General features: G+C 36.6%; 1 protein-coding gene across 2 annotated transcripts in view; it reads right to left on the bottom strand.

Annotated features, from left to right (window-relative positions):
* TNKS (tankyrase) overlaps positions 1-12,822 on the bottom strand; it is a 161,233-nt gene that overhangs the window by 84,944 nt on the left and 63,467 nt on the right. The gene's annotated exons all lie outside the window — the stretch shown is intronic.

Consider the following 12,822-nt stretch of genomic DNA (forward strand, 5'->3'; position numbering starts at 1 on the left):
ACATTTAGCAGGGTTTTCCAATGAAGAAGGAAATGGCAACCCACTCCAGCATTTTTGACTGGAGAATCCCATGGACAGAGGAGCTTTGCGGGCTACAGTCTATGGGGTCGCAAAAGTGTAGAGCACGACTTAGCCAATAAACAACAAGCAGGGTTTCAAATAATTTATACCCGTTTCTGATATTCTGTCAATTGTATCTGCTTCCTTGGTAGCTCAGACAGTAAAGAGTCTGCCGGCAGTGCAGGAGACCCAGGTTTGATCCCTGGATTGGGAAGATCCCCTGCAGAAAGAAATGGCAACCCATTCCAGTATTCTTGCCTGGAAAATCCCATGGACAGAGCAAGCTGGCAGGCTATTGTCAACTGTATTTGGAATGTAACTCAAGATTTTTCACTAATTTTTTCTGTTAGTTAAAAATCTAAGTATTAAAATTTGGGACATAACTACAAACGCACACTGGCCAAAAACAGGGCTTCCCTGGTGGCTCAGATGGTAAAGAACTCTCCTGCCAATGTAGGAGACACAGAGATGTGGGTTGGATCCCTGGGTCAGGACGGTCCCCTGGAAAAGGACGTATCAGTATTTGACCATTTTGATTATGTAGCATTACATTATATGAATGCACCTGAATTTGCTTATCCATTCACTGGCTGACAGATATAAGGGTTGTTCCAGCTTTTGGCGATCATGAATAAAGCTACTAAAAATTCAGGCAGGATTTTGTATGGACCTATGTCATCATTTCCCCTGAGTAAATGCTTAAAAGTGCGGGGCTGCTAAAATGTACAGTAAATGTTAAACTTTATAAGAAACTGCCAAGTCACATCTTTTTTAAAATCTGAAAAATTCTTAATTCTGGAATACAAACATGCCATCTATAGAAAGGGAAAAGAACAAAAGAGAAGAAGTTGACTAGTGAGAAATATGACAGTACTGCTAGAAATCCCACCTCACAGCTAGAAATCACATGCTTGCCTTTTGTGAGGAGAATTCACCTAAACTGAGCTAACTGCACAGCTTTTAGCTCTTTACCGCTCACTTGTTCTAGCTTTTGTATTTTTTTAAATAGGAAGAATATATATTAATAAAATCGACCTCTTCACTCAAGGACTGTTTCTTATGCAGTACCTGTGAGCTGAGAGCTATAATAAGACATGTACAAAGCATATTTTGATTTATAGGTATCAAATTGTTATCTGTGAAAAGAAAATTACCTTCCTGCAGTCCTTGCTCTTATCAGGATGGTTGGCCTCTCAATGCATCAGCCTACTGAGGGCCTGGAGTTTGGAGAGATACCTATTTGGGATTGTCAGACCGCTGCCCTCTTACATTAGATGTAAAAAATTAAGGAAACTAAAGTTAACACAGAAGTACAAGTGATTACTGCATGAATGATATAAGAACTATCCTGCCTTCATTGTAATTATTGTGTATGACTGTATTTTATTCTTTGTATATTTTGTCCTGTTAACAAAGTCTCTGAAAGACACAATAACTTTGCAATTTTGCTCTTTTCAGGAAGCAGCAATTACAATTTACTTCTTTAAGCTGCACATGCTTAACTTACTTTTCTTCCTTATATTTCCCTGAAGTATCACTAAATCTCTTATTCACAGAGTTAATTAACCTTAGTGCAACCTGAGTAATGGTATTTTATCCTGGGCATAATCTTTCTTATGCAAACTCTCTCTTTTAAAATACCATTCATTTATTAGCTCTCCTTTGAATAAATGCATTTATTCATTTAACAAATATTTACTATCTATAACATGCCAAGTATACTACAGCTACTACTACTGAATCACGTCTTGAACCTTGGAATTAGCAGGACGTCAGTGATGGAATTGGAGCTAGTGTGCGAGGGATGGTGCCAGGCCTGTAGGACGTGGCGTCAGGTCCTCAGGGTAAATGATGAGGAACTCACTCAGCACGCTGCAGTGCGCTACTGCTGCTGACGGAGGCACCGCACGTGCGCACCACTGTCAGGTATGTTAAGGGGAAGGGGCTGAGGACCTCTAATAGAAGATAACTGACCTAAGCACTGTGTTCTTAAAACTTTTAGGTATTTACCATTGACAGTGAGAGAGGGACGGAGCCCTTGAGTGTGTCTGTTAATAAAAGATTTAGATCAGGGAAATGATAGATCCTAACCTTTTGGGCATCATGAACCATTTTAAGAAGCTAATGAAAGTAGCTTTAGACCCTCTCCCTAGGGAGAAAATTCTTTGCAGACTGTAAGATAAACTTTTGCCTCCAGTTTTAGAGTTTTCAAAGAATTTCACTGAAGTCTGTGAAGTTACTACAGGTTAAGAACTACTGTTAAAAAAAAGGATCTTTGACTTACACTTGTTGATTCTAAATATAATCTTAAGGCAGGCTTGGCAAGATAAATTAGTTTGATATCCTTATTTTATACATGACTCAGTTAAGACCCAGAATAAACAAATAATTTGCCTAATATTCTAAAACTATGTAGTGGCAAAGCTCAGATTAGAATCTATGTCCTTTGACAGTATTTTTAATTGGAATAATATGGGGTGATTTCATGAAGACACACAGAACCTTGGCCACACAATTTTGGGCAAGATTTTAACATGTGAAGATGGACTGGAATTTAGATAATTATCAGTATGAGGAAAGAAGTGCAGGAAAATGAAATACATATTTGGAGAAAGGTGACTGATGTCAAATTTAGAGTGTATGTTGGGAAGATGAAGTGGAATGGGGAGCATTAAATAATAATTTAAAAGTAAATTTATTCTATATTTTAAAGGATCCTGAATGTTAGCTTGTAGAGTTGAACATGATTTTATAAGGAATAGGAACAGGGAGTCACTCTTTTTTTTTTTTTTTAAAGCAGGGGAGTAAACTAATTAAAACTTAACTTAACCTGGTAGCTCAATGAATCAGGACCTGGAGACACTGGAGATTAGTTACAGGACTATTGTAGGAGGATGGTGAGAGGAAACGTACATAAAACGGTGACAGTGAGAATGTAAAGAGTCAAGTACAGACAAGGTACTGAATGGATCACAATGCAGCAGAGTTTATCTTTGATGTGCTAGTCTTATGTGTGACTAAGGGATATGATCTAACATAGCTATAAATCAGTTTATAAACTTTAAAATACTTACTTCTCAATCTTAGACTAATACTTCATCCAATAATCTTTCTGAACATGATCATAGTAGCAGCAGCATGTTAATTCAGCTTCTACTTAACGGCTATATAATCACAGACTCAGAAATGTCCATAAAATCAGAACAATCTATTTAAATAATATAGCCATTAATAGCTTATTTAATTATTAATTTAATTGTCAAAACTTAATTTGTCTTTGATTCTTGCACAGTCTATTCCGAGACAGACGCTGAGAGTTCATAGTTCAGTTAGGAGGTGTTTCAGGCATATTAAAGAAAATGTTCTCCATGAGAAATAGTTTTAGGAAAAAAAGGACGACTATACGAGAGCTATTGAGGTATAATATCTGGAAGGCCAGTTTGCTCCTTTCCTGAGCATAATATTAGCTTAAAAAAAATTCAACACAGTTGCACATTCACTTAATTTACTTAATCATTTTCATTTCCTTATTCTAAGGTTAATGTAACGGGCCAGTGTACTATCATCGTAACTACTGATTTTGATTTTGTTTGAATACTTTTATCTACTTTTTCTTATTTTGTTCAACTGAGGAGACATATAAGGATGCTTATTATTTCAGAAAAGTATGGATGAAAGATTTTAAAGTTGAGGAAATGAGAATATATTTGCAATTTTGGGGGAAAATTATTTCACAGCATTTTATTTTGGGAAATTGCTTCAAGTTTTTCAAAATGTAAATCAGAAAAACATCTTTATTTGAAGTAGAAAACCCAAGAAATAGAAGTAGATGTTCAGTTTCAGATCATCTTACAATTACTATCTTACTGGGATACATTCTACTATGTAACAGGGCAAGAAACAACATGACAACTGTACATTTTGATTTTCTCATCTGGAATATATTAACTCGACCCCTTAGTGTCAGTTTAATTGTCTATTGTCAGTCCTTTTTTATTGTAAACACTTAGCAAAACAGGGCAGCGACATTTCTATCAGAAACATATATAAGACAATTTATTGGAAGGACTGATGTTGAAGCTGAAACTCCAATATTTTGGCCACCTGATGCCAAGAACTGACTCATTTGAAAAGATCCTGATGCTGGGAGGGATTGAGGGCAGGAGGAGAAGGGGACGACAGAGGATGAGATGGTTGGATGGCATCACCGACTCGATGGACATGGGTTTGGGTGGACTACGGGAGGTGGTGATGGACAGGGAGGCCTGGCGTGCTGTGGTTCATGGGGTCGCAAAGAGTCAGACATGACTGAGCGACTGAACCGAACTGACATCAATAATAATGAAATCTGTGTCGACATTCCATGTCTTTTGTGTGTGCTATTATGAATTTCTTAGCAGAAACTAGATTCATGTAATTTCACTATCTTTTCAGTAGATGGTTATTCAGAGCTTCCTTGTTTAGAAAGCTGCTTAGATTAACCTGTGATATAATATCACTTCATGCATACAACCCTTCCATGATGCTCAAAACATTAATTTGTTTTTCCATGATTAGGTTTTGGTTTTAGTTTCGTATTATCCACAACTTGACTGTAGAATTTGCCTTTGAGAAACATTTGCTACCATTTCTAAATGTAAATGAACAAAGACAGAGATTGCAGGTATTAAATACCAAAGCTTCTTGAATGAAGAGATCAAATTCGTGTACTAATTTTAAACAACAAAAATAAATTCTTTTTGAAATTATTTTAATATAAATATAACACTTCCTATCAAATATTAAGAAACATTTCTGAAGAAAAAGTGGTTTTGATATTTTGGTACTTTTACTCTTTTAGGGGCTTATTCTGCTCCCGTAAATTTATCAACTACCCTCACATAAAAATTATCACTTAGCCTTATTAAAAAGCTGCAGCCATAAAAATTAGTTCTCTTGGAAAACCCAAGGACTAAAACGCTCTAGATAGCCAAGTTTTCAACATAACTGCTAATTTAGCATTTTAATTCCTCTGCTCTTGAGGGAATTTCTTTCTGAAACATATTAAACACTTCTATGCATTCAAAAATGGATTATTCCAAACATAATTTAAGCTTTCTTGACAAATCAGGGCTGATTATGTTCAACCTCCACCAGTTTGCGCAATAATGTAACAAAGCTCTCTGGGCATACTGACATGTGTCGATCCAAAATGGCTCCAGAATGCTATGCATTTTATTATTTGTTCATGTATAATTCATTTTCCTCTTTTTCTTTGTGCTAATGAATCTCTTTATGTATTTCCTTTTAATTTAGAGTGTCTAAAAATTGCTGTCTAGTAGGAATATAATTCAAAGCACATATGTAATTTAAAGTTTTCCAGTAGCCACATTGAAAAAAAGGTCCTGATGCTGGGAAGGATTGAGGGCAGGAGGAGAAGGGGACGACAGAGGATGAGATGGTTGGATGGCATCACCAACTTGATGGACATGGGTTGGGGTGGACTACGGGTGGACTACAGAGGATACGAATTTTAATATTTTATTTCATCCAGTGTATCTAGAATATTATCATTTCAACATGTGACACTAGACCCATTTACATGTCCAATAGCCATCCGTGGCCAGTAGCTACAGTCCGGCAGAGTGTGGATCTAAAACTACCCTGAGCTGGAAGGTTACAAAACTGAGTAGACACTCACTGTGGGGGAGCACCTTCTCTTTGAGTGATCTAAGAAGGGCTCTCCCGGGTATAAGCTCTCTTGGTTCAGAGCACGACTTCTGGACATTTCTTTGGTAGGAGGGGAGTGATGGGTGGGAGAGAGAATAGGGAAAGGGAAATGGAAGAAGGAACCGTGAAAGAGGAAAGTAGTAAAAACAGAGGTAGGAATGAAGCTGGGAGGAGAAGAGAATCTAACAATAAAGTTGATGAGAAGGCTAGAAACTCAAGAGGTGAGTAATACATAAGAAGCACTGAACATTAATGAGCAGCATAATGCAAAAACAAGGTTTGTCTTAGTAGGCAACTAAGGCTTTTAAAGATGTATGTGATAACTGATGACAATCCACAGGTATTAAGCACTGAAGAGTCCCTGCAATATGCTACAGCATTTAGAGAAAGGGACCAGTATGGTTAATGATGACTCATAGGGACAGCACAAGCTTTTTAGAAGGTTACCTCATTCAAATGTACATGCCAAGAAGTGACTGAGAGTGTGTTTAGAAAGTGTATCGTACTCCACTAACCACTTTTACTGAATCTTGTAGAGATGAATAACTTAAACAAAAGAAATATAGACAATTTCCAGTGACTATGAAAGTCCTGGGCAAAAGACCAAAGAACTTGGTAAATTCATCATTTCTTCCTGCTGACTAACTTAAGAGAAATGGAAATTTGGAAAAAAAAGAAAAAAAAAGCTGGTTATCTAGATAACATGGAGGAACAATATCTGGTCTTGAAGAACCTGAACTCAGGATACAGAATAATGGCAACTGATGGCGAACATTACAAAAAGAACATAAAGAATGAGGAGGATAAATGCAGTGTCCTGATATTAGAGTAAAAAAACAAAACAAAACACACGCAACTGTTCAAATACGTAAGTCAAGAAACACTAAAAACTGGCTTAAGAGTAGCCTAGATTCACTACTCTGGAGCTGATTTGACAGGAAACTCAATGAATCGACGTGACAAATTTACAGAAAAGCACATGGAAACTCATGTTGTATCAGCAGAATTAAAAAAAAAAAAGGAAGGAAGGCAACTATTTGGTTTACACGATAAAAAGACAAGGTGGTAGAGGTGATGGTTACAGTTATACAAAGGGTCCTGTCTACTCTTGTCGGTATTTCAGAGGAGGTTCTCAAAAAGAAAAATGCTTAGACATATACAATTTGGCTCCAAAAAAAGAAGGTATTGTATTTGGCTTAAAAATAGGAGAATATTACTAACTATTTAAGGGATTCAACAATGGACTAATTATGGCAGCAAGTTCATAGGGAAATAGTGAATTAATGGCATAGGGAATTAAGGGCATGTTGAAAAAAAAAAAAGACTGAACCAACTTAGAAGGAGAAGGTAAAATGCTCTAATTGTACATCACTGCTGTCTTTAAATTTTTTCTTCCTCTAACTTTATGACTTTCATCACAAAGACAGGGTGGTTTGTGCATATATCCAGGGGGTCCATGACCTGGGTCTGGCTTGGGAATCACCAGTAAGTCGTATCAAAGGAACATTAATTTTTGTGCCAGATATTTTGAATAAATCCTGGGTCGGCTACTGACTAGCCATGAGAGTTTGACCAAATCATTTAACCTTCCTCTCAGCTTCATGTTTCTCATTGTAAAATGAGAGAGATAAAGCTTATCCTGTGGGTTACTCTGAGGGTCAGGGATAATATAAATACAACAGCCAACGATGCTTCCCAATCTTCAACACAAGATAATGGTGATGACGATGATGGTGACAAAGCTTTTCAAATTTTAAAGCAATTGCTTTACTGACAATTGCTTATTATTTCTCCCTGTAAATCATCAGGGAGATAGGACCTCTTTTTAATTAACATCAGTGAAAGAACTCTTATTCAAAACAACTGACATTTAAGAGATCTGAGAGAACAGATTTCTCCATACTCCACTAACTTTCTGTATAATACAATGGCTTTATATAGTGAAAAAAGGGGAGGCATTTTATCTTTCTGTCCTAAACATTTTGCTGGGTCCATAGAGAGTTGCAATCACAATATGAGCAGAAGGCTATAAAAACTGATGTACAACATTAATCAACTGGTGGAAAAAATAGGTTTTAAAAAAATCAAATAATCCCCAAGAAAAAGTGAAAGCTATTCAGGGGAAGATAATTAGAAAACCATGCAGATGAACTCTCCCTTCTCCTCCATATTGTGAAGAGGTAGAATTTTATTGAGATTGATAGAACCTTACAGAGAGTAAATCTCATTTCCTCATTAGAGAGAAAATTTCAGTCCAAAAGGTATATGTGTGTGTGTATAGTAAATGCCTGTTTTAGATATTTGATATTTAATAAACTACTGTTTTCTAGTAGCCAGCTTCACCTATATCCATGAGTCAATAATGCTAAGTCATAATGCAAACTATGAATGTTACTAAATATGATGTGTTTTGCTCTTTGTTAATTTTAAACTTTAGATTTACTTTATATTACAATGATTTCATGAAATGCATATCAGTCTTGGCATATTTTTATCTACCACAGGAATGTTCCGCAATCCTTATGACATGTGACTGAAGGTTAGCATGCATGTAGCCAGTATTTTAAAGCATGAAGTTAGAGGTAAATTAAAAATAAAATTAATCTAGCATTCAGTTCAGTTCAGTTCAGTTGCTCAGTCATGTATGACTCTGCAAACCATGGACTGCAGCACACCAGGCTTCCCTGTCCATCACCAACTCCCGGAGCTTGCTCAAACTCATGGCCATCGAATCTACCATTAGTACTACGTTAAACACTGAGGATGTGCAAGTCAGCTCTGCTGATAATGACCGTTTCCAACAGGACATGGACAAGGCCACATAAAACAATGTTTCTCCACAAGGGCATACCATAGCTATGAAAAAGTGGCACACAAGCCTTTCTTCTGAGTTACTGCTGCTTTCTTAATAAGAACATTGTCAACCTGAGCTCAGGATCAGGGCTGCTAGTCACACACCCGTGTGTGTATGCTGGGGGCAGGGCGGGTGTATGTGTGTAGGCATAGGTGTATATACCACCCAGTGTACCAGCTAAACACTAAATAAATTAGCACAGAAATCTACGATCTGTGGATTGGGGATATCTAGTAATATTAATATTTCCTTTTCCTTTCTTCTTGCTTCTTTAGTAGCAAGGTATTAATAGCTTAGAAAATTAAAGAAAAGGCACATTTGAAACTCAAATAATTACGAAAATCACCGTCTTCCGGAAAAGGTTCCAAGGTTATACAAATTCTAACTTTAAGAAACAACTACCAAACCACTGTGCATACACAGGCAAACACACTTGTACCCTCATTCTAGACAGTACTTTTCTGTGTTCAAGTTCTGCACAATGATACTGATCACTTGATACCTCTGATGGATGCAGAAGAAGGTATTGTCTACTTGGTAGAGTGATACTGTTGTTGCTGAGGACAAGCTAGAGAAGAATTGTATTTTTTTTTTTCCATTTCCTTAGTTTGCTTATTGTCTTTATTTGGTGCCAAGCTTTTAGATGCCGCAGAAGTAACTGGGGAGAGAAACTGAATAAGATTGTGTGGTTTTAGTCTAGGCCATATTCTTTTGACACTGCTGATCAAAAGTACAGAAAAATAACATATTCTAAATGGAAAAATACACAGAAATGTTAGACAGAAAATACTAAGTCACAAAAGTGGACAGAGAACAACCCAGGGGCAGAAAATGCCGAATTCCTGGCTTTAGTTTTTTCTGCAAAGAACCACCTGCGCCTTCCTCTGTGCTCCATAACACTTTCCATGTTGTATGAAAAATCACTTGTGGGTCTGTCTCCCTTGCCCAACTTGAGACCCTTGAAGTCAGGGACCATATTTTATACTTTCTTATATCTCCAGAAGCGCACAATAAACTTTATTTATAAAAAAGGCATACCTATCCCACGTTCCCATCCCTGGAGCTGCCTGTGTTTCTTAAAAGAAATGTCGTATTTGGAGGAAGCTCCATTGCAACAATGAGAGAGTCTATCGTATATAATTTTAGATATAAAAATGAAAGTATCACCAGGTTATTATATAGGAAATCCCTGCGGGCGTGGGGAGGAGGGGAGTACCAATAGGACAGGATTCAGATATAAGTGCATCGTAAATCGGAATGAAAACAAAATTTGATGTGGCAATTTGAAATTGCTGAATGAAACTGCTATGATTCTAATTCAGTCAAAAACAATTATTATAAGCACATACATATAACAGTTCTTTACAGTACAAAGTTTGGGTTGCTATTACTTTTTAGCTTTTTGCGAACATGTCTTATTCCTGAAAGCAAGGCAAATAGTTTTGGGGAGAGAGCTATTTGAATTAGTATAAGAAAAAATTAACAGCAATAGTAAACTAGTCAAACATATAGTCCTTTATATTATGCAAACAACTTACTTTTCTCTATGAGAATACTGGACTAATGAGTGGTGGGCCTTTATAAAGCAGAGTAAAATTCCACTTTATGTACAGACCACATTTAGTTTATCCACTCATTTCTCGATGGACACTTAAGGTGCCTCTGCGTTTTGGCTCTAATAATGCTACTACAAACACGAGTGTACAAATATCTCTCTGAGTCTCTGTTTTCAACTCTTTTGAACCTGAGTTGCTACCTCACGGTAATCTTATTTTTAATTTTGAGGAACCTTCACAGCGTTTCCCACATCCACCGCATCGTTTTACATCCCCACCAACAGTGCACAAGGGTTCCAATTGCTCTACATTCTTGCTAAGATTTATTTTTTCTCTCTCTTAAAACAAAATAGTAGCCATGGAGATCAGCCCTGGGATTTCTTTGGAAGGAATGATGCTAAAGCTGAAACTCCAGTACTTTGGCCACCTCATGCGAAGAGTTGACTCATTGGAAAAGACTCTGATGCTGGGAGGGATTGGGGGCAGGAGGAGAAGGGGACAACCGAGGATGAGATGGCTGGATGGCATCACCGACTTGATGGACCTGAGTTTGAGTGAACTCCAGGAGTTGGTGATGGACAGGGAGACCTGGCGTGCTGCAATTCATGGGGTCGCAAAGAGTCGGACACGACTGAGTGACTGAACTGAACTGAACTGAATGGGTGTGAAGTGGTATTACCTTAAATTTCTTTTATATTTCTTTTCAAGACTATTCCTAATGGATAAATTTTTAATAAAAGCTGGCTTTTCAAGATTCTATAAATGACTTCAAAATATGGGTAAAAAGCAAACCTATCTGAAAGATTTCTTATATCAAATTATGTTTACTAAAGCAGATTTTGGTTTTTACTTGATCTGTTTTCCTTTCACTGACTTATTAAAATATTCATTTTTTTCTCAGTATTATGGGAGTGTAGTATAATCAGTTACTTTATAACAACAGGGTTGGGAAGATCCCCTGGAGAAGGAAATGGCAACCTACTCCAGTACTCCTGCCTGGGAAATCCCATGGACAGAGGAGCCTGGCGGGATACAATCCATGGGGTCGCCGAGTCAGACATGACTTAGCTACTAAACAACAACATAAAGAAGTATAGTAACTATATACTTTCAGCCGGCTATTATTGATAGTAGTCCTCCAAAAGAGGTAAAATAATAAATTTTCCATTTTTTTACGTACATTTTTATGAGACACAAAAGTAGGTACATTTATTTAGTCATATCTTCTTTGCAGTGATAAACCAATGTTTATATGCTAGAAAGAGATAACATGTTTTCACTAAAGGTACTATTACACATTTTAAACAGAAAGTATCTCCAGAAATGACCTGATGAGAAACCAGTGCTAAGAAAATCAAAGAAAAAATGGTATACAACATTCTAAACTAAAACTGAGTCTCACTTCAAGGACACCATTAAGAAATTTATTTTATACATAAAACGAACAGTCTGACAAATGACAGCTATGATAGCTCATGGCCAGCGTGTTCATGAAGGATGACATTACTCTGACCCACCTGGCACCATCTCAAGTTATCTGTCTCCAGCCCAGATAGCATATAGACACACACACAAAATCAAATAATGTTTGCAGAAATCTTAGTGTGACAAAAGTAGATAATTATTTCAAATAATTTAATACTTCTAATTTGTTATTATATAATAATAACCATATCATTTGGAGAAAGTTATAGTTAAGGGTAACTAGCACTGTTTAAATACTGAAAATGTTTCTTTCCATACATAATCTCTCATTCTACGCTAGCAAAAAAATACTATGCATTCATTTTGAGTAAATGTGGCTTAACTGATAAAACCAGTCATTTGTATAATGGCTTCTGCACATAATTACCCAGGAATCCTGACAAGGACTACCTAAGAGTGAGTGAGTATAAAAGGAAGGTATTTTCAGATTCTTGACAGCCTAATGTTTTCTCATTTTGATAATCTTAAAAGATTTAAGGCAAACATTTCTAATCCAGTGTGGAAAGAAATATCTGTAGCTGTTTGGAAGTGTAAAATTTTAAATCCCAGGGTCCACTGATTTGCCTTGGAATATTAAGAAGACTTGGCAAGGTTATTTGTTGAAGAGCAAAACTAAGAAACATATTAAGATTCATTCTCTTTGTGTGAGATGAAGATCTACAGTTTTCATGACATAGATGAAACTGAGAAACTTTCACATCTTACTGAAAATGACTTGTGGAAATAGATATATCCTGGGGCACACGCTGGAACTAACAGTAATTCCAGAAGTTCTCTTAGGAAAGGCACACACTATATCATCAGAACTGCCATCAGGTGGTTCTGTGTGAATCATTATGACTCCCTATCTCTCTTTCTCTGACACACACACGCATACAAATACATTTGCAGTAAGAATTTCCTTTATAAATTCTGTGGTACTAGTAATCAGAATTCCACACCCTACACTACACAAAGTTAACAAATTTTCAAGCATTTTCTTTTGCCTTCAGATGAAACATGGTAAAAATGATTAAAATCTATGAAGGAAAGAGATTTATAAATTAACCAGACTCACTGTTATTATCATATGAAAACATACTAATCATTCAGTTTAGAGGTCAGAGATAGTGTCTTCCTTATCCTTATATACTTAACAACTATCAAAATGAACATGTA

The sequence above is a fragment of the Bubalus bubalis genome, chromosome 1, assembly GCF_019923935.1.
Source record: "Bubalus bubalis isolate 160015118507 breed Murrah chromosome 1, NDDB_SH_1, whole genome shotgun sequence".
Classification (NCBI taxonomy): Eukaryota; Metazoa; Chordata; class Mammalia; order Artiodactyla; family Bovidae; genus Bubalus; species Bubalus bubalis.